Source organism: Ranitomeya imitator, chromosome 4, assembly GCF_032444005.1.
Source record: "Ranitomeya imitator isolate aRanImi1 chromosome 4, aRanImi1.pri, whole genome shotgun sequence".
NCBI lineage: Eukaryota > Metazoa > Chordata > Amphibia > Anura > Dendrobatidae > Ranitomeya > Ranitomeya imitator.
This window is the reverse complement of record NC_091285.1, coordinates 449,680,242-449,707,534: the sequence shown is the minus strand read 5'-3', so window position 1 is coordinate 449,707,534 and position 27,293 is coordinate 449,680,242. Positions and strand designations below refer to the sequence as shown.

The window sequence follows — 27,293 nt, the reverse complement described above, 5'->3', positions numbered from 1 at the left end:
GAGTCAGGAATGAGCAAGGCACAGAAACACGGACACAAGCCAGGGTACAACGCCCCTCTGGGTGGCGGACATAGGCCAGGGTACGAAGCCCCAATGGGTGGCTACACAAGGACACAAGCCAGGGTACTAAGCCCCACTGGGTGGCAAACACAGGACAGAGACAAGGGTACAACGCCCCACTGGATGACGGACACAGGAGTAACAGAGACATGGCCTGGCACCTCAGCAGCTAAGAACTGACTGAGGGAGTAAGTTGCACAGGCCCCACCAATGGGTGGGGATCTCTTAAATACAGGAAGCCTCATGGCTATTGGCCGGGGACACCTTAGCAAGGTGCACACAGACTCAATAAGACACAGGAATTGCAGGCGCCGCCCCCCTATGCACACAGAGAGCATGCACAGAGCAAGCAGCAGACCTGAGGCACACAGCATGGAGCTGGCTGCAGAGAGAAGTCACAACAAGGCCCAGAGAAATAAGTGAGTTTGAGTGTAATGCAGGTGGGGGATGGGAGGCCATGCAGTGATGCCAGCAGGGTTGTTACATGTACATCCGCGCATGCGCTGTCCACTTCATCAATCTTCTGCGCAGGCGAGTCACTGCTCAAAAGCAAAGCCTTGCATGCGCAGAAGATCAATGTATTTTTATATTTGGTACTAACATACACAACCACAAAACGTTCAGCTAATTTATGGACATAAATAATGGAGATAAGTTTATCAAACAAGGAGCATCCAGCGATAACTCGCTATTCGGTTTTAGAAAGGCAAAAATGCTGGAACCATGCAGCTAATTTATCAGTTTGAAAAAATGGTGAATTTTGAGCAAGCAGTAGTTGCACAAAGAAAAAAATAATATAATTTTAGGTGTTTTTACTGGGTTAAGCAATCCAAAATAGTGACATTTCAGACGGATTACACGTCTTTTCTCCCAACACCAGAATGCATGAGCTACTCAGAATGTAAATGAGAAGGGCAGTGAGTGGTTGTATGATCACAAGTTGGAAATTTACCAAAAAAAAAAAAAAAAGGAAATAAGTGCAGAATTCTTTTTACTATGACATAAGGACCCTATGTGAGCACCTTGCAGCAGTATTTGAGTGCGGTGTTCCCTTTTCTACTCCATTAAGAGTGGCGCACTTTCCTCATTTGTAGCTTTATAAACAAACTTCTGGTGCAAATTCTAAATGTCGCAGGGCAGATAATTCTAGAGCCAAAAAAAGTTCTCATTAGCATAAAATCAGACATGTGCAGTACGTCATGGATTTCTTGAAAATCCTGTTCTACTTTACATATTAACCAGCCACAACAGTAGCAGCAACCTATTACAACAGACCAGAAGGGCAGGGTGGAGGATACTAAACCGCAGGATGGCAAAATGCTAAAATGTTCCGATTTAACACATATGTGAAGGAAGAGCATTAACACGCAAATTATTAAAATCAATAAAAATATTGGTAAGAAATGAACAACGCTTTATACGTACAATTGAAAAGACTTTTCGCAGCAAAAGATAAGAGAAAATAAGAAAAAAAAAGGCTTCCAGTCTTCAGCCCAGGAACACTGACGATACATAAAAATCAAGCAGTCATTAGTGGGGTAAACGAACCATGAGTCAGATGTGTTGGATTTTCCTGTATGCTTCTAATCATCTGGACCTTCCACCAAACTGTCCACGCTCTACAGTGCCAGCGCTCTTCCATCAGTGTCGGCACGGTCCCTCTTCGGCCAATCACCTCTGGCCTCACTCTCCTACGGACAGAATGGACATTTGGAAGAAGTGAAAGCAGCTGAAGCTCCACTTTCTCCTGATGTCTCAACTTGTCTGAAGGAGGACAGTGAGGCCAGCGCTGACTGCCGCAGAGAGGAAGAGCAGACACTGATGGAAGAGCGCTGGCACCATAGGTGGTGATAGTGTTGTATTTTACTGGGGGGCAAACATAGGGATTTTAATGGGGATGTTCAAATGTGGACAACCCCTTTAACACAAAATCACATACATGTATGTGATTGCGTAGGAGACCACATGTAGAGGACGCTCAAGAGCTGAGCTCCCTCCACCCGGGTGATGGCAGGTTACGTTACGTAACTGGCATCTGCATACAAAAGAAGAGGCTGGAGCGGTGTTCCTATTGCTGCTCTTAACCATTTAGATTCCACTTTTGATCTCTGACAGCTACGTTTAAATGGAGCGAATTTCAGTGCTAAAGTTCACTGGCTCGCCCTTGGCCATCACACCACATGATCGTGGGACACTAATGATTTCCCATGGCAGCTGAAGGCCGCCAACACTACTATCTTGGTACTCCTGTGAAGTCACTATTTACTGTAAGGCTGTGTGCACACGTTGCCGATTTTTCGCGTTTTTTCGCTATAAAACCGAAAAAAACAGCCTACATTATGCATCCCATCATTTAGAATGAATTCCACAATTTTTGTGCACATGATGCGTTTTTTTCCGCAAAAAAAAAAAAACACATCGCGGTAAAAAACACAGCATGTTCATTAATTTTGCGGATTTCCCACTATATAATGCATTGGGAAATGTCCGGAAAAATCGGCAAAAAAAACCCACGCAAAAAACGCATGCAGATTTCTTGCAGAAAATTTCAGGTTTTTTCTCAGGAAATTTCTGCAAGAAATCCTGAACGTCTGCACACAGCCTAATACATTAGTTTTGTATTACATAGGACAAGCGATCCAACAATTGCGGGTGCAAGTCTCCTGTAAAGATTAAAGGAAACCTGTCAAGATTGATACATAGTTTTATGAGAAAACATGCAGTATAAACCGTATTTCATCATCTAAACCTCTGCTCTGAGATTTGCATTGCAGTGTGTGGTCCTAACAGTGACTGACAGCAAAACTCACATCAAGCCACGCAGCTCCATCCACTGTTCTACATCATGATGCCTTGGAGATTGAACTGTAATTTCATAGCAACAGGTTCCATTTAAATTTTAAAAACATACCGTATATATATATGTCAAATTAAATACAGTTGTGGCCTAAAGTATTGACACCCCTGCAATTCTGTCAGATAATACTCAGTTTCTTCCTGAAAATGATTGCAATCACAAATTCTTTGGTATTATTATCTTCATTTAATTTGTCTTAAATGAAAAAACACAAAAGAGAATGAAGCAAAAAGCAAAACATTGATCATTTCACACAAAACTCCAAAAATGGGCCAGACAAAAGTATTGGCACCCTCAGCCTAATACTTGGTTGCACAACCTTTAGCCAAAATAACTGCGACCAACCGCTTCCGGTAACCATCAATGAGTTTCTTACAATGCTCTGCTGGAATTTTAGACCATTCTTCTTTGGCAAACTGCTCCAGGTCCCTGATATTTAAAGGGTGCCTTCTCCAAACTGCCATTTTTAGATCTCTCCACAGGTGTTCTATGGGATTCAGGTCTGGACTCATTGCTGGCCACCTTAGAAGTCTCCAGTGCTTTCTCTCAAACCATTTTCTAGTGCTTTTTGAAGTGTGTTTTGGGTCATTGTCCTGCTGGAAAACCCATGACCTCTGAGGGAGACCCAGCTTTCTCACACTGGGACCTACATTATGCTGCAAAATTTGTTGGTAGTCTTCAGACTTCATAATGCCATGCACACGGTCAAGCAGTCCAGTGCCAGAGGCAGCAAAGCAACCCCAAAACATCAGGGAACCTCCGCCATGTTTGACTGTAGGGACCGTGTTCTTTTCTTTGAATGCCTCTTTTTTATCTCCTGTTAAAAGGGAACCTGTCACCTGAATTTGGCGGGACTGGTTTTGGGTCATATGGGCGGAGTTTTCGGGTGTTTGATTCACCCTTTCCTTACTCGCTGGCTGCATGCTGGCTGCAATATTGGATTGAAGTTCATTCTCTGTCCTCCGTAGTACATGCCTGCACAAGGCAAGATTGCTTTGCGCAGGCATGTACTACGGAGAACATAGAATGAACTTCAATCCAATATTGCAGCCAGCATGCAACCAGCAGGTAAGGAAAGGGTGAATCAAACACCCGAAAACTCCGCCCATATGACCCAAAACCAGTCCCGCCAAATTCAGGTGACAGAGTCCCTTTAACTCTATGGTGATGCCTTTGCCCAAAAAGCTCTACTTTTGTCTCATCTGACTAGAGAACATTGTTCCAAAACATTTTAGGCTTTTTCAGGTAAGTTTTGGCAAACTTCAGTCTGGCTTTTTTATGTCTCGGGGTAAGAAGTGGGGTCTTCCTGGGTCTCCTACCATACAGTCCCTTTTCATTCAGACGCCGACGAATAGTACGGGTTGACACTGTTGTACCCTCGGACTGCAGGGCAGCTTGAACTTGTTTGGATGTTAGTCGAGGTTCTTTATCCAACATCCGCACAATCTTGCGCTGAAATCTCGTCAATTTTTCTTTTCCGTCCACATCTAGGGAGGTTAGCCACAGTGCCATGGGCTTTAAACTTCTTGATGACACTGCGCATGGTAGACACAGGAACATTGAAGTCTTTGGAGATGGACTTGTAGCCTTGAGATTGCTCATGCTTACTCCCAATTTGGTTTCTCAAGTCCTCAGACAGTTCTTTGGTCGTCTTTCTTTTCTCCATGCTCAATGTGGTACACACAAGGACACAGGACAGAGGTTGAGAACTTTAATCCATGTCAACTGGCTGCAAGTGTGATTTAGTTATTGCCAACACCTATTAGGTGCCACAGGTAAGTTACAGGTGCTGTTAATTACACAAATTAGAGAAGCATCACATGATTTTTCGAACAGTGCCATTACTTTTGTCCACCCCCTTTTTTATGTTTGGTGTGGAATTATATCCAATTTGGCTTTAGGACAATTCTTTTTGTGTTTTTTCATTTAAGACAAATTAAATGAAGATAATAAAGAATTTGTGAATGCAGTAATTTTCAGGAAGAAACTGAGCATTTGACAGAATTGCAGGGGTGTCAATACTTTTGGCCACAACTGACTGACTGACTATGTATGTATATATACATACACATACCGTATATATACACATACATCTACTATATAATTGTCTAAGGGTCACTTCCGTCTTTCTGTCCGTCTTTCACGGATATTCATTGGTCGTGGCCTCTGTCTGTCATGGAAATCCAAGTCACTGATTTTGCCACGACCAATCAGCGACGGGCACAGTCCGGAAGAAAATGGACGCTCCTTACTCCCCGAAGTCAGTGCCCGGCGCCCGCATACTCCCCCTCCGGTCACCGCTCACACAGGGTTAATGCTGGCGGTAACGGACCGCGTTATGCCGCGGGTAACGCACTCAGTTAACGCCGCTATTAACACTGTGTGTCCCCAACTTTTTACTATTGATGCTGCCTATGCGGCATCAATAGTAAAAAAAATGTAATGTTAAAAATAATAAAAAAACAAAAAACCTGCTATACTCACCCTCCGTAGTCCGCCGAGTCGCTCGCGCCTGCCTCCATCTCCTGTTCCCAGCAATGCATTGCGAAATTACCCAAAAGACTTAGCGGTCTCGCGAGACCGCTAAGTCTTCTGGGTAATTTCGCAATGCATCCTGGGAACGGAAGATGGCGGCAGCCTCGCGCCCATCGCCACAGCGCTGTTGGATTCCAGGGGGTGAGTATATAACTATTTTTTTTTTTTTTTAACAGGGATATGTGCCCACACTGCTTAATATTGCGTGGGCTACATGGCTGCTATATACTACATGGCTGCTATATACTACGTGGGCAGTACTATATACTACATGGCTGCTATATATAGGCAATATACTGCGTGGCTCTGTGCTGTATACTACGTGGCTGTGCAATATACTACGTGGACATACATATTCTAGAATACCCGATGCGTTAGAATTGGGTCACCATTGTGTGTGTGTGTGTGTGTGTGTGTGTGTGTATATATATACACACACACATACACAGATTATTTATATAAAAAATAAATAAATATATATATATATATATATATATATATATATATATATATATATATATATATATATATATATATATATATATATATATATATATATATATATTTGCTTCCTAAGTGGACAATTTGATTTCACAGAAGTTTGATTTACCTGGAGTTATATTCTGTTGTTTAAGTGTTCCCTTTATTTTAAAACACACACACACACATTTTATTATAATAATAATAATAATTTTATTTATATAGCGCCAACATATTCCGCAGCGCTTTACAAATTATAGAGGGGACTTGTACAGACAATAGACATTACAGCATAACAGAAATACAGTTCAAAACAGATACCAGGAGGAGTGAGGGCCCTGCTCGCAAGCTTACAAACTATGGGCTATCTCTCTATTATCTCTCTATTATTAGAGATTGTATGGGCAGCAACAACAAAGTCTGAATTGTTCTGCTACAACACCAATAAAGGAAGATGCTAAATTACACAACACTTTCCTACAGAAATGGTCAATGAGCCTATTTGTTGTCCAGTAAGGTATCATCAGTAAATAGCATAGGGCAGATTTCCAAGTCAAAGCTTTGGTTTGAAAATCAATTGTACCAGATGATGGCGAGAAGACCCTTTCATCCAGCGCCACTGTGTAGAAATGAGCTCATACAGTAATCGGCCCATTTATTATTGAACAGCCTAAAAGGACAGATGAGTGATTAAGTAGCGCATTAAGGAGACTGGACATCACGAAGCAGACGGACAGACACTGCACTAGAACACTGCCAAAAAGGATTTACTTGACGCACACACATAGAAAGAAATCAAAACAATGTGGATAAACTTATAATTATTCCAAAGTGCAACATAAAATTAACAATGTGTTTTAGGACAGCAGAGATTTTTGATATTTTTACTTATCAGCTAATGACTTGAGGGGTAATTAGCACGCTCTATACGTGTTCTATAAACAATGCACAATTTGTAATGAGACAGGCAGATAGATCCAATGCCATGCAGAACACTAATGGTGCTGGTTTGGAAACACCAAGTGAGAAGTTCTGATCTAAACTGTTGCCTGTAAAGGCTCGTTTACACCCGCCGACTACGGTCATTAACGACTGCAGATTGGCATGAATATAGCCCATTGGCAGTTGATGGTCTGTATAGACAGGTCGTCCACAATTATGTGTGGACACGTGATCAGCAGAACATCACCTGTATAAACGGGACCATGTGCTGCCGAGGACAATGATTTTAATGCCAGCATGAACAATGCACATTCATTCACCCAATAAATGGGCGATTGCCGACATGTTTATACAAGTTAACTGTCAAATCAGCATTCTAATGAATGCTCGTTCTAAATTGTGAGCTAGTCTAAATAGTACTCAACACTACACCTCCTTATATCTTCTCCCTCATATCTTCCATTCCCCTTTTTAAAAATATTTGTGCTGCACCAGCTTTGCAGAATGCATTACCCCAGACAATCAGAATAAAGGTCCGTTTAGAAGAGCTGATAATCAGGAACAAGCATAATACTCACTGCCAGCATGTTTACACGAGCCGATCATCCACATTAAAATAGTAAATTAGCAGCAGCTCATCATCCTGTGAACAGGAAATGTACTGCTGATTACAATATTTTATGTGCACAGAAGGATTGTATTAATGATCATTTTAAGCAAACAATCCCATGCGATCTGCTTAACCAGGCCATTAAACGACTGCTGATCGGCTTGGAAATAACAGAACACCAGTGATTTAAAGGGCAGCGGCTGCAGAATGTGCTAGTGACCCATAAACTGCAATGATTACTATTACAGCTTTGATGATATCACTTTGGAAATGTGACCTTGGCGTAACCCACCAGTCACGTGATACAAAAGCGATGATGTCATTTTGTTGATAACCACTAATGCATTGTGTAATCAATATACATGAAAGGAAGCTAGCGGGGTGCAGAATAACACAGGTATGCTGGCGAGTCTTAGACTGCATCCATACATCCAGAAGACAGTGGAATTACCTCCCATGCTCATTACTGGGTAGAGGCAAGCAAGGAAAAGCTTACATGAGTGGGTGTCAAGCAATTATGTTACCCACATGAATTCAGGAGAGGAGGAACATTGTGACGAGCGCAGAAAGCGCAGCACGAGCTCCCTGCCTGGAACAAAGCACCCCCACCCTGCAGAAAGCAAAGCGGAGGAGAAAAGGCCTAGTGTGCACACATGACACAATCAATACAACCATTTTTAACTCGCTAGGACTGGCCCTCATTAATATTACAAGACTGTATAACATGACAGTGCACCGTGGACTAACCAGGCAAGAGACGAGCTAAAACTCAGCATCAGATATTTATGTGAAATGCATGGGGCTTCATGCCCAAACCATATGCAGAAGTTACACCATACTTCCGCTAGTAAATAAGAGGGCTGGACAGACTGAGCAGATCCTGAATCAGTTATTAAAATCTTACAGAAAACCATTTTCAAGCTCTTCCATGCAGCCAGTGACTGAGAACAAAGCTGCGACCCCGACTGACGCATTTTACTCACCTGCTTCGCTGCAGCCTGTCAGTATAGAAGAGGACTGTGCTAGTGCAGAAGACTGCAGACTGTGCCCCCCAGCAGAACTAGGTCGCGACTTGGCATGGGTGTCGAAATCAAAACAAGAATTGTTTTCCCCCTATTGACTGATGGAACTGAAAGTCTTTACTAGAGCTGCAGAACTTACACAATTTTTTTGTATTGTTATTTTACAGCTGGAGTGTTGCCACAAACATAAGTTCTCTGAGCCAAGTCTAAGGCCATGTTCACACAGTGCGTTTTTTACCGCGGAACCGCGGCGGTTTTGCCGCTGCGGTTCCGCAGCTGTTTTCCATGCAGGGTACAGTACACTGTACCCTATGGAAAACAGGACACACTGTGCACATGGTCCGGAAATTGTTAAAAAAAAGATGCGCTGAATAGCTCCCGGAAAAAAGAAGGAGCATGTCAATTCTTTTTCCGGAGCCGCAGCGGTTCTGCACCCATAGACCTCCATTGTGAGGTCCAAACCGCAGTAAAACCCGCAGATCAAAAATATATCTGCTGGTTTTACTGCGATTTGATGTGCAGAACCGCTGCAGCAGGAAGTGCGGGGAGCGGGCGGAAGTGCGTGGGCGGAGTGTGGCTGCCCCCCCGTGCTCCGATCCCGCCCCCCCGTGCTCCGATGCCCCCCCCAGTGCTCCGATGCCCCCCCCAGTGCTCCGATGCCCCCCCCCCGTGCCCTAATCTCCCCCCCTTATACTCACCCGGCGTCCCGGTGTCCGTCCGGCCGTCTTCTCCCTGGGCGCCGCCATCTTGCAAAATGGCGGGCGCATGCGCAGTGCGCCCGCCGAATCTGCCGGCCGGCAGATTCGTTCCAAAGTGCATCTTGATCACTGAGATATAACCTATCTCAGTGATCAAAATAAAAAAATAGTAAATGACACCCCCCCCCCTTTGTCACCCCCATAGGTAGGGACAATAAAAAAAATAAAGAATTTTTTTTTTTTTTTTTTCACTAAGGTTAGAATAGGGGTAGGGGTAGGGTTAGGGGTAGGGTTAGGGGTAGGGTTAGGGTTAGGGGTAGGGGTAGGGTTAGGGTTAGGGGTAGGGTTAGGGTTAGGGTTAGGGTATTTTCAGCCATTTTAACCCTAAAAAAATTCCTAGAAAACACACAGACTCTGGCTAGAAAACTGCATCAAAAAAACGCATCAAAAAACGCATCAAAAACGGACCAAAAAAGGACCAAAAAAAGGACCTGCGTTTTCTGCCAAGAGCTGCAGTTTTTTAAAAAACAGTCAGGAAAAAAAAAGGATGGAAATCCTGAACGTGTGAACATACCCTTATACTTACCAGCCGCTGTCTTTACCTGTCACCAGTGCCGCTCTGGCGCTCCTCTGTAGGTTGTGACCTGTCTGATGGCTCCAGTGTTTGCTGGCTAATCGGGAAGTCACAACTTACATTGGCAAGTCTATGAGAGGCAGACCGAGACCCTCAGACTTAGGCCTATTTGCCACTTGCGAGAAACACGTCCGTGTCTCGCATGTGGAAACGAAGCTCTGGCGCCGGCACTCCGGAGCGGAGCGTGCGGCCTCATAGCAACACATGCAGCCGCACGTTCTGCTCCGGAGTGCTGGCGCCAGAGCTTCGTTTCCACATGCGAGACACGGACGTGTTTCTCGCAAGTGGAAACAAGCCCTTACACTTAGAGCTTGTGACCCTCACCTCTGACTTCTGGTCAGTCCAGAGTTGCAGTCGTAAGATGGCGTTGTGGGACCAGAATGGTAATTATAATAAAAATTTAAAAAACAACACTGGAGTAGTACTTTATGAAGCTTTTTCTTTATACAAAAAATAGAATTATTCTTACCGTTAATTCGGTTTCTAGTAACCCACCACGACAGCGCACCTGGAGGATGTTACCCCTTTCCTAATAGGGACAGGAAATGACAAGAGGTTAAATAACCCCTCCCTCATCCTCCCCTCAGTGTTATTATAAAGGACCACAGGAGAATGAATGCTTCAAATTATATTTATTCTTTTCAGAACGTATATTAAGCAAAGGGAGGGATTACTCCTGCTGTCGTGGTGGGTTACTAGAAACCGAATTAACGGTAAGAATAATTCTATTTTCTCTAGTAACCCCCCACGACAGCACACCTGGAGCAGTACCCAGGAGTAATTTTTAGGGAGGGACTACAGCACTAAGGACTTTTTCTCCGAAGGCTAAGTCTTCTTTTGACATCAGGTCAAGCCTGTAATGTTTGGAGAACGTATGGACCGAGGACCACGTGGCCGCTCTGCATATTTGCTCGATGGAAGCACTGGCTTTCTCGGCCCAGGAGACAGCTGTTGCTCTAGTAGAATGGGCTGTAAGCTTTCCTGGTGGTGGAAGGCCTTGAATTTGATAAGCCTCCAGGATTGCTCTTTTGATCCAATTTGCAATTGTGGATCTGGAAGTCTTCTTCCCCTTATTCTCACATCCGGCCGCCGGCTTCAGACCGGAAGTACCCACACACGCGCGCGCGGTGCGGAGGAGGAGAAGGGCTGGAGAGCTCCGAGAGGCCTCCAGCCGAAGAACGCCCCAGACCTTACCCGCAGGCGCGGAATGGTGGCGAAGGAGTCCCGAGTCGGAGGAGACGGGAGCAGCGACAGGGAATGGACGTAAGTCTGATCCCAGCTGCCCGCCCAGATTATCTGTATTCCCCCCGGTGACCGCTGCCGGCACAGTGCACCTGGGATGACCTCTTCATCCCTAGTAGGGACAGGAAAGAACACTGAGGGGAGGATGAGGGAGGGGTTATTTAACCTCTTGTCATTTCCTGTCCCTATTAGGAAAGGGGTAACATCCTCCAGGTGTGCTGTCGTGGGGGGTTACTAGAGAAAAAGAAATTAAAATAATCAGGGAAAGACTCTTGCCAGGTAACGAGGGCTTAGCTCTGCTTAGTTCATTGGGTGTCTTAGATGGGAAGCCATTTTTCATTTCTTTAATAAGAAACTTGTGATTAAGTTTTTACTACCCATCTGAGAGCAGGATGATGTAGGGGCCGAGACCCAGATCCCAGCGATGTGTCATTTACTGGGCTGCTTGCCGCAATTTTGATAAAATCCCTGTTTTATCTGCTGCAGATCTCCCAGTTCTCTGAATACTGTACATAGGCAGAAAATTACCTATCATAGGTGGGGGCCGGGTTACTCCGATCTCATCAATATGGAGGTCTACCAGGCAGGAAGTTTATAAACTACAGCATGCAGCCACATACGGTAAGTGTTATCACTAGTATGAGGATCTCTGCCGCTACAATATGCTGCTCTCAAATTAGGTGGCAAAAAACCAGTGACCGATTCTCTTAAATAAGAATATTGCAAAGTTTACTGTGTCAGAGAAAAGAGGGAGACACAAAAGCGCAAATAGGGTCTTATCAAACGTTACACAAAGTTGCCCACCAAGAAAACTACTCACCTAGTGAGCGTGAAGGAAGGACATATATTTATTAATGGCGGCTGCCGCAGATCCACAGGTCAGTGCAGGACCTGATTGAAACACACACTTAGGTAGGAGAAAAAAGGATCATCCCCGCGCTGCCGCAAGAAGAATTCCAAAAATTGTAGAGGTTTCAACGTGGTTTATTCTACACGTTTCAGGGTTCAGGTGACCCCTTCATCAGGACATACCACAAATATTGTACCTGATGAAGGGGTCACCTGAACCCTGAAACGCGTAGAATAAACCACGTTGAAACCTCTACAATTTTTGGAATTCTTGCGGCAGCGCGGGGATGATCCTTTTTTCTCCTACCTAAGTGAAAGTTTACTGTGTAAAATATAGGCTGGGCTCACATCACGTTTGCTAATCATGTTTACCATAAAAGCTATTTCAGACAGCGATAGTTATTAAAAAATAAATAAAATGAAAGTCTGACGTAAGATTGTTAAGTACATAGATATTAATGATCCATCTAAAAGGGAACTTGTCACCTGTAAAGACGCAAGATACCCGAAGATATAGTAGTAATCTACAGGTAAATACTGTTGGTCATGTATGGCAGGCTTGAAAATGAAAGTCTATTCTCCCTGAAACCCCTCACTTTGTCTTTGGGGCTCGGATCAGTTGGTCAGTCGCTATACCGTGAGCACACTGTAATAACCTGCCATACTGTGACAGTATAGCGCCCTCACTGTGTGGTGAGCGGTGACTGTGACGGCTCTCTGCACCGCCCCAAGATTGCCGGCAGGGAGAACAGATCATTTTCTCCCTGTAGCTGCTGCTCCTGTAAGCCCACCAGACATAGTTGCATCATTACCTGCAGATTATCACCATCTATGCAGGTACAGAGCGTGGTTTTTTTTTTTTGCTTTTTTTAAAAAAAAATTTATTTTTTTTTTTTTTAAGGTGCAGCTCCCATTAAAAAGGAGTCTGTCAACATTAAAAAAAAAAAAACATTTTAAACTGAGGACATACCCATATGGAGTACTTGGCCACTATAAACTCAGTTCTGCAAAAATAAAAAAACTTTTTTTACAAAAACCGCTGCAGCCTTTCAGGGAAAGAAGTACTATAAATGCCAACAGAGACCAAAACAGGACTGTAGACTAATTGGACAGGTGGTCCCCGGGGTCACTTCCTGCCCGCTGCTAGTGGCCGACAGGTCGCTGCCTACGTGAGAGTGTAAGAAGAGGCCTGTCATTGCAGCCATAGAGAAGTCACTAGAGCCCCCCCCCCCCCCCCCCAAGGCTTTTAAAGTATATTTTTCTCTAAATCACCACAGCATTTCAGGGTCAAACACACCGGGCTGAGAAAATGCAGCCAGTGCCCAATGCATGCTGCCCACAGACTAAGCAGCATGCATCAGCCGACAGGTGCCCTTTAAGCCTGCATAACCCCACCCACACCCCTGATTGGCAGCTTCCTGTGCCAAGTGTGAATTGTCAGCAGGCTGCCAACCAGTGCTGGGGTGGGGTGACACAGATTAGCCAGACTGTCCTGCACAGGAGACCTAGTCCTGTAGTAATAATCTTCAGCTGATAAAACACTGATTGTACTGAATCTAGCGTACATAGCCTAAAAAGTGGCACATCGCTGGAATTAGGCTCTCTGCCCTGGTGCCCTTAGATTAAATAGCAAAAACCTGCTCACTAGTGATGAGCTAACGTGCTGGACTGCCGCGAGACATGCAGGCGCGGAGACTTTGGAGACACTTAGCACCCGAGCATGCTCAGAGAGCACCTTATCCCAGCACGTTCACCCATCACTCCTGCTGACGGATTCCCTTTAATGTCAACATGCATAAAAGAAGGAAGTACGGTACATACTGGTTATCACGGCTGAATTTACTTCCCCAAAACAGATACCCACCCGTCACTAATGCACAAGCTATACCAGCGAGACAACTTACAGAAATGCCAGATCCAGGTGACAACCAATATGGCTGCACTTCCGATGTCAGTTTTGGTAGAAAGGTCCTTGTAACTGAAGAGAGAAAGCTGCATTAACAAGCAGCCGGCGCCTCAACGCAGGAGCACATGGAAGGGATACTGAATTATGCCCCCCAAAAACAAAGTGGACTGCCCCTTTAAAAAAAATGTAAGCTGTGTACAAGAACAAGTCAGGACATGCGAGTCTTAGAATAGATATTCGGAGTGGCCACACAGAAATCAGACTGCTGGAACCTTGTATTTTCTTGGAAAAATAAAAGCAACAAAATAAACCGCTATGAGCCGCGGACTCATTTTCATGCTTTCCGTGCACAAGGTTTGACCAGCCTCCCCCTATGTGTGGCCGAGGTCCCACCGCCATGCTGATCCCCCGTCTGCGGCACGCTACATTGATCACATTCGCCCTCTATGTAGAAAACTGCACACTGCTATACTTTCCTATATCATCAAAAAAATGTGATGATTCACGAGCCGCCGAGGCACGGCAATAACATAATTAGGGAAGATTACTACACATTTACATGGCCTGGCCCAAAGATTAAAGTATGGAAGGAAGATCAGACGCAGCGCTCCTTACAGGTACGTTACCATCCTGCTGCCAACTGACACCACACACGGTGCCCACAGCGCAGAACGCCAGCCGGGCGCCATAAGAGAGAAATAAAGCAAGACAGCAAAGGTATAGAATACTCTCAATTCAGAAACATCCCCTCCCCCAACTTCATTACACAGCACTTTCTAACGTTTCATCCTTCACATGAATGTTTGATCCTGTGGCTCCTAAACCTTTTGTAATTTGTGTTGGTGACACCCAGGAAAAATCACTTTTTTATCCAATTTTAAAGAGATGTATTTCTTTTAAAGCAGGTCGGCTATGAACACAAATACTCAAACTCAAGCCTAGCCAGAAATCAATAGATTATGCCAAAAGCAGCAGCGTTCAATACAGCCTGAATATTACTACCGTGCATGTCTCGCCCCTAGTAAATATCGGTGTTTGGCAGCCGCCGCCGCATATAAAACTTATCTGACATGTACAATTTCACTTCTGCCGACATTAGTGCATCACCAGAATCCTGGAAAAGCCTGTATTTATTCCACCAATTTAGTCATCTCTATAGCAGGAAGGCTAAAAAGATATTTTACAATATGATACAGGCAGAGTAATAGATTTCCTGGTAATTGCAAGTGGTTTCTCTGTCAGTAAGATCAACACCCCCGGCCCACCTCCGCATATGTATGTAAATTCATCAGCACCTTTTATATCAGTTGCTGCATTCCTCAGTAATTAGCATTTTCATTCACAGGAGGTGGTAAATGCTCTGGGTGTGAGAGAGCACTTAAGGAGCCACTGCCTCCCTGTGGTTGTATCTGTGCCCAGCACCAGCCTTGCCAGTGAGCCATCAATCCAGCTAAAGCAACTGGTGCTGGGCGGGAAAACAACCTTGTTAGGCGACCTTTGACATTCAAAGCACTTAACACATCATTTGCATATCAGTAAAACCACTAATTACTGGGGGATGCAGCAGCAAGTAGAAGATATAAAAGGTGGGACCTGCATGCCCATATTGGCAGATTCCCTTTAAATGACCCAGCCCCATCAGCATGCTCTACTGCTGCCCCTTTCCATGCCTCCTCCACTGTGGTGGTGCAGAGCGGAGGAATGGAGGCTCAGGAGCTCATTTACTGAGGATTGGGAGGGATCGCCGTGATCATGCATTTGTCACCTATGCTGTGAACAGGCAATAAATGTGTATTGTGGGAAAACTCCTGATGCAGATTTCACAGGTCCATGAAACACAGACCATGCTTGTATGTGAATGACAGACCTCCAGGTCCAGGTACAGTATCCAAAGATGATGAGCTTTTGATTTTTACCCAAGGCATTCTCCGTGGACTTTTTTTTTTCTTGGTGTCCTGCGCAATTCATTATATTATATATATATATATATATATATATATATATATATATATATATATATATATATATATATATATATATATATATATATATATATATATATATATATATATATATATCCCCTTGAGAAAGGCATCAGGCGAAACGCGCGTCGGGGTGGACAGGGGTGAGGTGCCTGTTTGCACAAGTGATACTACTGCACTATTACTAATATTGTGAGTGGACTTTGCTGCTAAATTGTAAACTCTATTACTTCTGACATGCAGCGATATTTTATTTGTTCTACATGATTACTGATTTTTCTGTACGGTTGGTGCGTGGACCTTTATATATTAGAGGCACTTACCCCCTCCCCTGCCCTTTTCAGGTGCATGCCATGGATAGCACGGGGATTGCTTTCTCTTGTTATGTTTTTATCTGGTATTATTATTATTATTATTATTTGGACTTTTGACTGTTTTCCCTTCGGTTTGGTTAAGTATGATACTTGCATGCATGCGTTCATGTGCCCACTAGACATGCACAGCCTTGCGCAATACAAGTGAATTTAACGAGGCTGGACACGTCTAGTCTTAATGTGGCTGGAAGAAAGCAAATTGTATACTTGCAGTCACATGACCACCAGCCCCGATGCTGGAGAATCTAGTGCACACAGAGGATTCACAAGTCTGCAATCACACAGCATGGTAAGAGTCAAGACTGGACAACCCCTTTAAACAAGTTACCCAATGAAGAAGGGTGATAACTAGTGATGAGCGGAGTGCTTGGGTAAGGTTATGAGGGCACATTTGTGTGCTAATAAAGCATCTTCAGCATGGCTTTATGTCTCACAGCTATTTAACAGCCCCAACATATGCAGGGATGGTCTAACAACCAGGCGGCTGTCGCACAGACGCGGGGACTCACACAGAGGATCGTCGGCGCGCTCGCTCATCACTAGTGATGACGTATAGATTGGCGGGGGTCCGACTCCTGAGCACCTTTACTCAGGTAACCCACCATTTGGAGTGCAGAGCAGTGCATATGTCTGACTGCTTCTCCGTTCATTCTGTAGGAAGTTGCCAGAAAAAAACTGAGCGCAGAACCAAAAGCCCCATAGACACTAAATGAAGAAGCATTCCTGCCTGTACCCCCAAGTGGCGGTAAGGGGGGTAAAGTGCCACAGTCAGCTGATCAGTGCGGGTTCCAGCGGTCGGACCCTCATAGGATAGACTACAACTTTAATGGGACCACGCAGCAGTGGACAATCCACAGTAAAGGTTAATAGGAAAAGGTAGCTGGCTATATTCTTTGACAATTTTTAGAGAAGAAAAAAAAAGTCATTTGTGACATGAAAATGAATAAAACAATTTCATCTTCGACATGATGGTTTGTTTTACATTAACACATGGGTGTGGGCAGAGAATGGAGGAAACAAAAAGCTCCCCTTTGTGAGTCACCTTCTCCTGTTCTGCAATGTAACTACAGCCTTAACTCATGCACGACTGCTGACGTCTGAGCACCCTCCAGCGCCATACATTCACCCCCTGCCTGGCAAGACCACACTGTAGAGAACAAGAATAACTGCCCGCCTGTATAGTGGGGGCTCAGAATCCCACCAATTAGAAATTGGTGGTATACCCAACCCCTGTGCACAGAAAATGACAGTCTGATGCCGTAAGACTTATTTGTTCCCCCTACAAGTATTTCTTCAAGGGGAGAACAGCAGCAATGCCGACTGGATACATACTAGACAGGCCACAACATAAATGGTTGCTGTAACGCATGTTCTTATAGCAAAGCTCGGAATGGACAAACAATTCAAGAGCGATCTGTCACCCCCCTACATGTCTGCTCTAATAAATACTTATTATTTCTCATAAAATTACAGTTCTGGGGCATTTTTCCTTACAACACAATATTCACCCTTTATTACTCCTGAAACTGCATCAATAAAAGGACGACTGGGAATCACAATTTCCCTCGTCAATACAGAGCTGACAATCACCGATCTGTTCTACGTTGTCACACTGTATATTCACGCCATACTGACAAAGGAAACGTTAACAGACGTCAATTTATTCTTACAGGAAAAATGGCAAAGGAACAGCACAAGCTTCTCCAGAATGGATATTTCGTGGGGAGTATCAAAAGAGAGGACACGTGTCCGCTATTAACTAGGAAAGGTTACTGGAATGCCAAAGCAGCTACTGACAAATGTCCCACAGAAATGGAAATCCTGAAGTGGGACACCATTGGCTGTGAGCACCGAAACTTGCTGGAGGCTACACACCTTAGAACCAAGAACCTGAATACGGATTCTGGCTATGCTACAGATATTAAAATCTGGTTATATTATGGCAAGGTGAAGGACATTACTATCAGTACAGAGCATAGTATGCGGCTCACAGGGTGTCCATTGTATGCCAGCACACACAAGGCCCCAGGCTGTGTGATCACACCCATACTACAGCTGCAACACCCAACCCCTGTGGCCTACACAACTCAGGTCTCACGTATCTCTACCCAGTAGCTACACAGAACAGCAGAGAAAGGAAGGCATGTTCTTTTCTCCCTTATGTGTAGCTGCCTGATTATGACTGGTCAACCACACGCAGAGGAAGAAGTACACCCCCCCAGAGACTAATATCTTCTAACACCAAGTTGACTTCAAAGGGACTGTCCACTATTCAGACAACTCCTCTCAATCACTATGATTCCCCCAAGTAAAATAAGAACACATATACTCCTCTCCGGTGGTGGCGCCGTTCCTGCAGTGTCGGCACTGGCTCTCCCGGGGCTCACATAACATTGGCTGCAGTGATTGTGTGACATAATCAGCGGCAGCTTCATATCTCCCCTACTTTGAATGTAACAGATATCTGCAGGAAGTGAGAGCTGTAGCATGTCCAATTTGTGGATGCTAATTTTTTATTGGGGTAGACAGTGATTCAGAAGGAGGTTGTCCCGAGTAGTGGACAACCACTTTATAGTACTTTAAGATGTTACAAACCAATATATCCGCAACAGAAGAGAAAAAAATATATATATATGTTTTTCTCAGCCACGCTGCCACTATTCCATGATGTAGCCAGTATAATATGCTCAAACAGGTGAAAGGTCCTCTTTACAGGAGTATTCCATTTACTGCAAATATATCATACTTTTGATATAAGGAAACATTGTACAATTCTATAAAATACTTGGAGGAGCCCCAGATGCAGGACCGATAATATGACATGACCAGGAACGATCTGTACTGACTAGGAGTAAATGGAAAGTGATTACAGACTCCACTCATTGATATTATGGCCTCGGGCCAGTAGATATGTTGGAAGAGGACATGCTGACAATGGCACTTCTGGTAAACGTATTAATATGGAGAACAGCGGAGGTCCATGAACCTACTGATTTTCATCTCCTCTGGAGTGTGAGCTAATATGTTCCCCAGGATCCCTGTGTAAGCATGTTGCTGCTAAAGACAGCTTAAGTTTTCATCCGAACTAGCCCTTAGGGCTAATCCAGGCAAGCCATTTCCTGCATGGATATGTCTAGTACCTGCAAACGGATAACAGGGGTTACCTAGGACTTATCTATAGGATGGGTCATTATTATTCCATCAGTGGGGGCTCTGACACTGGGCACCCCCACTTCTCCACAGAGGGTGTTCATTTCAACGCTCACCAGCCACAGTTTTGTACTTTTAGCAGTGTGTGTGCCTGGTATTATGGATTCATCCAGTGAAGGTGCTGAGCTATAATAGCAGGTACAGTGCTAGCTACAGTAGATCAATCCAAGGAGAAGCTCCAGAGGACGCTTTTAATAAAACTGGTCAGCCTGAGAAACAAAAGGAGAGCAAGACCCTCCATTGGTCCCCGCCACGAATGCACAGAAATGTCCAGCAGAGATGGATGTAGGAGAGCATGTTCTGTAAGAGGTTGGCCAACAAGCCCGGCCTGAATACACCACATTCAGAAGCACAAAACAAAGTGAAAAATCACAGTCTCTAGTAACACGCTCTGCTCTACCCGTCTGACCACAATCGATCACTCATTTATGTCTTATCAAATCCATACACAATATAATTGCCTAATGGAAGAACCCGTTAGGTCACTTTTGTGATTTGATCAGCAATGTGCTTCTATATTTGTAAACCAAAACTGGAGGTGGAACTACAGAGAGAAACTAGAATGGAAGCACTGACATCACTGGTGTTTGTTAGGCTACGTTCACATTAGCGTCGCTGTTGCGTCGGCGACGCGCCCCTATGTTTAACATAGGGGACGCGTGCGTCTTTTTGCACGCGTTATCCGACACGTGCGTTGTTTTAGACGCTAGCGTCGGACGCAAGAAAACGCTACAAGTTGCATTTTTCTTGCGTCCGATTTCGTCAAAAAACGACGCACGCATCGCAAAACGCGCGCGTTTTTGCGCGCGTTTTTCCGTGCGTCGCCGCTGCGTCGCCGACGCAACAGCGACGCGACGCTAATGTGAACGTAGCCTAACTAATCAGAGTACTGCCATGCCCTAGGAGGGTATTACAAGAACACAAGGCACTGAGATATGCCATCACTTCCCTTTATCCCAAAAATAAAGGGTCTGTATCTGCTGATGCTACAGAAAAAAAAAAAAAAAATCAATGCCTACACCTTTGTAGTAGCAAATGGCTCCCTACTAAAGCCAATGGGTGACTAGGTAAATGTTTGCATTGAGCCCTACAGAGCGAGAGCCTCCTTTCTGCAGCAGCATACTGCTCCAAAGCAATCAACCTTATGTCTACACACTGCTTGTAGGCAGCACATAAGGGTATTCCCATCTCCAAGTGATGGCAGATTGATAGGATAGGCCATCACTTTATGATTCAGCACTGTCGTGCCTTCATTCTCCAGATCGTGAGGGTGAATCAGGAGGGCAGGGCATAAGCAGAGCGGAAGACTCCACCAGAAGGTGGAAAATATAGGACTACAGCAGAGATTGCTCATCATCTACATGATCTGGAGGACCCCAGTGCCAGGTGATCACATGGCGTGACTGAGGATCGCTGAGGTCATCCATTATTTGCATGCACAGCTGCGACGTAACAGCCCAGGTAGATTACAGAAAAAAATTATAAACTCAACCAAGAACTCGGAAAACTTGGTTCATCAGTTTGGCTAAAAATAAAAATGTTGAAATTCAAGGTCACACTGTCAAGAGACATACATGGATGATCACCCAACCCAGACTCAGCCTGAAGATCCCATGCAACTTCTATAGAAAGCTCCCCACTATGTATACTTCTAAGGCTACTTTCACATTAGCGTCGGACTCGGCCCGTCGCAGTGCGTCGGGCCGAGGTTCCGACGCTAGCAGTGAAACGGAGGCACAACAGAGGCAGCGATGCATTTTTCCTGCGCATCTGCTGCCCCATTGCAAGGTGCGGGGAGGTGGGGGCGGAGTTCCGGCCGTGCATGCGCGGTCGGAAAAAGTGGTCCGTCGGCAGCAAAAAACGTTACATGTAACATTTTTTGCTCCCGGCGGTCCGCCACAACACGGCGCAACCGTCGCACGACGGTTGCAATGTGTGTCAATGCGTCGCTAATGTTAATCTATGGGGCAAAAACACATCCTGCAAACAACTTTGCAGGATGCGTTTTTTCCCCTAAACGACGCATTGCGACGTATTGCAAAAAACGCCAGTGTGAAAGTAGCCTAAGGCTGCCGTCACACTAGCAGTATTTGGTCAGTATTTTACATCAGTATTTGTAAGCCAAAACCAGGAGTGGGTGATAAATACAGACGTGGTGCAAATGTTTCTATTATACTTTTCCTCTAATTGTTCCACTCCTGGTTTTCACTTACAAATACTGAGGTAAAATACTGACCAAATACTGCTAGTGTGACAGCAGCCTAACAAAGGCAATTTCTGATGTAGCTCCTCAGGGGCCTGGACCAAACCCAAACATTACTGTGAAACACCTGAAATAGGCACAAATCCCACTGCCAGCCCTGCAAAAGAAGGTTGTTGTAGAGCAGGTAGAGCTCCGTCTTATTGAAAAGCATCACAGCGCTTCTCTGCTTTGCGGTTTATCTTTCTTATTGCCACAGTGAGAGGTGTTGATGGTGTAGTATATCCCCAATGACTAGGAAGCACGACCCCATGGCTGCAGCCAGTCCTGAGCTCCGCGGTTCAGAAACTGATGACGGGCCATACACTGGGCCCCCTGTGGTTTACAGACCTGGCTACATAGCCAAACTCTGGGAGACACAGAACTCCCTGCAGTGGTAGGAGCGTCTGATCAGTGCACATCAGGGGGAGTCAGGATGGCCGCTCACATGGGTGGTAACAGCGTCATCCAGGCTGTGATGTGCCAGTACCCCCTCTGAGACCACAGGTGACAGCCGCTGCCCTGTATATTAGGGACCACATGTGGGGTAACCGGGTTATCCAAGCTCTGGTGAAATATTAACCCTGGTGTGACCAGAGATGACAGCAACTGACCACTACAATATTAGGGATGACAAGTGGGGTACTCTGCTTACCCCGGCTGTGATGCCCACAGCTGACACGTGAGGTACCCCACTTACCCAGATGCCCACAGCTGACACACAGGGTACCCCGCTTACCCAGATGCCCACAGCTGACACGTAGGGTACCCCGCTTACCCAGATGCCCACAGCTGACACGTAGGGTACCCCGCTTACCCAGATGCCCACAGCTGACACGTAGGGTACCCCGCTTACCCAGATGCCCACAGCTGACACGTAGGGTACCCCGCTTACCCAGATGCCCACAGCTGACACGTAGGGTACCCCGCTTACCCAGATGCCCACAGCTGACACACAGGGTACCCCGCTTACCCAGATGCCCACAGCTGACACACAGGGTACCCCGCTTACCCAGATGCCCACAGCTGACACACAGGGTACCCCGCTTACCCAGATGCCCACAGCTGACACACAGGGTACCCCGCTTACCCAGATGCCCACAGCTGACACGTAGGGTACCCCGCTTACCCAGATGCCCACAGCTGACACGTAGGGTACCCCGCTTACCCAGATGCCCACAGCTGACACACAGGGTACCCCGCTTACCCAGATGCCCACAGCTGACACGTAGGGTACCCCGCTTACCCAGATGCCCACAGCTGACATGGAGGGTACACCGTACCCCACTTACCCAGATGCCCACAGGTGACACGTAGGGTACCCCGCTTACCCAGATGCCCACAGCTGGCATGTAGGGTACCCCGATGCCCACAGCCGCTGAACCTCGCACCCAGGTGGCACAGACAATAGATGGCGGCTCACACAGCGCTCACCTCGTCTCCTGCGGTGTCAGTCCAGGGCTGGATGGGGAGTGTCCGGGGACAATGGCTCGGCTGCCTGCTATGTCTCCCGTGCAGCGCTCATAGATGTCCGCAGTCAGAGCCCGGGCCTCCACACCGGCGCTGGCTCCGCACTTCCTGGCTCTGTCCGTCTCCAGCACACAGGGCGGTGGCGGATGCCGGGGCTACAACATCCTACGGCAGCCAATGGCCCCGGAAGCTACTAACTAGACAGGTGCCTAAACACAATCCCAAACTCCGCTGTTTCCGGTTACTCGCTCCGCCCCGGTGTCCCGGTTTCTTTCCCCACACACAACGGGGCCGAACCGGAAACTCGGCTGCCAGCTCCGCCCTACCGCCCGCACAACAAGGGAAGGGGGCGTGGTCACATGGGGAGACGGCGTGACGTCACGCGACGCGCTCCGCTGGTCAGTGTCTCGGGTGCGGGCGCTCCTGTGTGCTACGCACGTTGTGTGCGGAGCCGGTCTGCGCGCTTCACCTGTGTGTCCGTACACGGAGCTATCGGTGACGTCCGTACTCACAGCCCCGTAGACAGCAGCGCTGACAACATGCTCCTAGAAACGTGCATTTGTTTTAGTTGCAGAGTGGGCTGCCAGCACGGAAGATGGCGAGACAGCTTACTGCACACATTACGTAGTGTTGTGTCAGAACCACGTACACGTCCGGCCTTTTCCTTAGCGACCGCTTCTATGGTTGCTATGCGGAAGTGTGAGCTCTAATAGCGCAGTGCCACCTTGTGTTCCTGCTGGAGAATTACAGGACAGCTACTAAACGCTGATTACACCCGGCATGCCTCATGTCGGACACTATAAGCCCCCGGTAATTAGGAGTCCTGTGCTAGTAGGGCTGGTCTGGGGGACTGCAGCTATTAGGTGGGCTGAGTCTCGGCCACATCTCAGTCTCTTGGGGGAAGATTTCACTCCAAACCACACAAGGAGCTGTACCCGTGCTTCCCCCGCAGTGACAACGTGCACATGTCAGCGATGAGAGGATCTAGTTTGAAATTCTTGATTCAAAGCGAATGTGAACACTTCGCGATTCGATTCATGAAGCTTGCAATGATAAAAAAAAAGCCCAGCTACCATTTTGGTGAACCCCAACCGCTTTACCCCCAAGGGTGGTTTGCACGTTAGGCTATGCGCACACGTTGCGGAATGGTGTGCGGATTATTCCACACTGCGGAATTACAGCGGATTTATTGCGGTTTTTGTGCGGATTCCTATTGAGGAGCAGGTGTAAACCGCTGCGGAATCTGCACAAAGAATTGACATTCTGCAGAATAACACCACTACGTTTCCACGCGTTTTTTCCGCAGCATGTGCACTGTGGATTTTGTTTTCCTTAGGTTTACATGGTAAGGTACAACGCATGGAAAACTGCTGCGAATCCGCAACGTGTGCACATAGCCTTAATGATCGGGCCAATTTTTACAATTCTGACCACTGTCCCTTTATGAGGTTATAACTCTGGAACGCTTCAACGGATCCTGGTGATTCTGACATTGTTTTCTCGTGACGTATTGTACTTCATGATAGTGGTAAAATTTCTTTGATATTACCTGCATTTATTTGTGAAAAAAACGGAAATATGGAGAAAATTTTGCAATTTTCCAACTTTGAATTTTTATGCAATTAAATCACAGAGATATGTCACACAAAATACTTAATAATTAACATTTCCCACATGTCTACTTTACGTCAGCACAATTTTGGAAACAACATTTTTTTTGTTAGGGAGTTATAAGGGTTAAAAGTTGACCAGCAATTTCTCATTTTTACAAAACCATTTTTTTTTAGGGAAACGTCATATTTGAAGTCATTTTGAGGGGTCTATATGATAGAAAATACCCAAGTGTGACACCATTCTAAAACTGCACCCCTCAAGGTGCTCAAAACCACATTCAAGAAGTTTATTAACCCTTCTGGTGCTTCACAGGAATTTTTGGAATGTTTAAATAAAAATGAACATTTAACTTTTTTCACAAAAAATTTACTTCAGCTCCAATTTGTTTTATTTTACCAAGGGTAACAGGAGAAAATGGACCCCAAAAGTTGTTGTACAATTTATCCTGAGTACACCGATACCCCATATGTGGGGGTAAACCACTGTTTGGGCGCATGGGAGAGCTCGGAAGGGAAGGAGCACCATTTGACTTTTCATTGCAAAATTGACTGGAATTGAGATCGGACGCCATGTCGCGTTTGGAGAGCCACTGATGTGCCTAAACATTGAAACCCCCCATAAGTGACACCATTTTGGAATGTGCACACATTAGAGATGAGAGGATCTATTTTGAAATTCTTGATTCAAAGTGAATGTGAACAATTTGCGATTCGATTCATGAAGCTTGCAATGATTTAAAAAAAAAAAAATAAGCCCAGCTACCATTTTGATGCACCTTAAAGGGCTGGTAAATGGTAAAAAACCAACTACTTTGCTTAAGGCCGGTGTCCCACTTGCAACTGCAATGCGAGAAACTCACACTAATGTCTTGCTCAATACACGACACTCGTGACCAGAGTGTGCGGCTGCCTGTATTTCTATGCAGCTGAGCACTCCGCTCCAAACTGCCGGCGGCGAGTTTCTCGCATTGCAGTTGCAAGTGGGACACCAGCCTAACTCCATCACCCACTCTTCAGGGCCTCTTATTTTAGCCTTCTGGCACCTCATCTGCCTGTTCTTCACTATTGGCCAGGACTTCAAGCCACGACCAGGCCTTAACGGTCACTTTGGGTAAGGTCGCAAAGTCATGATGCCACCACATAAAGTATTATACCTGCACACAGTATGATGCCCCCAGTGTCACCCACACACTGTATGATGCCCCCAGTGTCACCCACACACAGTATGATGCCCCCAGTGACACCCACACACACAGTATGATGCTCACAGTGTCACCCACGCACACAGTATGATGCCCCCAGTGTCACCCACGCACACAGTATGATGCTCCCAGTGTCACCCACGCACACAGTATGATGCCCCCAGTGTCAACCACACACAGTATGATGCGCCCAGCGTCACCCACACAAAGTATGATGCCCCCAGTGTCACCCACACACTGTATGATGCCCCCAGTGTCACCCACACACACAGTATGATGCCCCCAGTATCACCCACACACACTGTATGATGCCCCCAGTGTCACCCACACACACAGTATGATGCCCTCAGTGTCACCCACACACAGTATGATGCCCCCAGTGACACCCACACACACAGTATGATGCTCCCAGTGTCACCCACGCACATAGTATGAAGCCTGTTGTGAGTTCTGTTTTTGGGCTCCCTCTGGTGGTTACTGATGGTACTGGGTGATTTGTGTTCTGCTGTCTCTGGTGTCCGCCTGTTCTATTAGGATTTGGGAGTTTCCTATTTAACCGGGCTTTCTTGTCATTTCCCCGCCGGCTATCAAGGTTATCAGAGTGTTTTGTTACCTCAGCTTCTGGCTTCAGTAATCTTCAGGACAAGCTAAGTTTTTGATTTTCTTGTTCCACGTTTTGATTTATTTTTGTCTTGTCCAGCTTGCATATAATTGTTTCTTTGCTGCTGGTTGCTCTAGCGGGCTGTAATTGCTCCTCATGTTCCATGAGTTGGAACATGAGTTCAAGTAATTACAGGATGGTTTTTTGAAGGGTTTTTTGCTGACCGCGCAGTTTACTTTTGTATCCTCTGCTATCTAGTTTTAGCGGGCCTCATTTTGCTGAATCTGATTTCATACTGTGTATGTGCCTTCCTCTCATTTCACCGTCATTATATGTGGGGGGCTGCTATTTCTGTGGGGTATTTCTCTGGAGGCAAGAGAGGTCTGTGTTTCTTCTAATAGGGGAAGTTAGATCTTCGGCTGGTGCGAGACGTCTAGGATCAACGTAGGCACGTTCCCCGGCTATTGTTATTTGTGTGTTCAGGTTTAGGGTCGCGGTCAGCTCAGGTTCCATCACCCTAGAGCTCGTTGGTGCTTGTCCTTTTGTGATTCCCTGCCATTGGAATCATGACAGAAGCCCCCAGTGTCACCCATGCACACAGTATGATGCTCCCAGTGTCACCCACGCACACAGTATGATGCCCCCAGTGTCACCCACACACAGTATGATGCCCCCAGCGTCACCCACACAAAGTATGATGCCCCAGTGTCACCCACACACTGTATGATGCCCCCAGTGTAACCCACACACACAGTATGATGCCCCCA

General features: G+C 45.9%; 1 protein-coding gene across 3 annotated transcripts in view; it reads right to left on the bottom strand.

Moving 5' to 3' along the window:
* Positions 1-23,448, bottom strand: part of CSNK1G1 (casein kinase 1 gamma 1) — an 88,853-nt gene extending 65,405 nt beyond the window's left edge. Inside the window, exons 1-2 of one of the 3 annotated variants that reach the window (XM_069765736.1) lie at positions 23,075-23,445; positions 1,083-1,206 (exon numbers count right to left, since the gene is read on the bottom strand). The gene's annotated coding sequence lies outside the window, so the exon portion shown is untranslated. Of the gene's footprint in view, positions 1-1,082; positions 1,207-23,074 lie in introns of all 3 variants that reach the window. The other 2 variants (XM_069765734.1, XM_069765735.1) reach the window with 2 other exon arrangements.
* Positions 23,449-27,293: the final 3,845 nt, after the last annotated feature.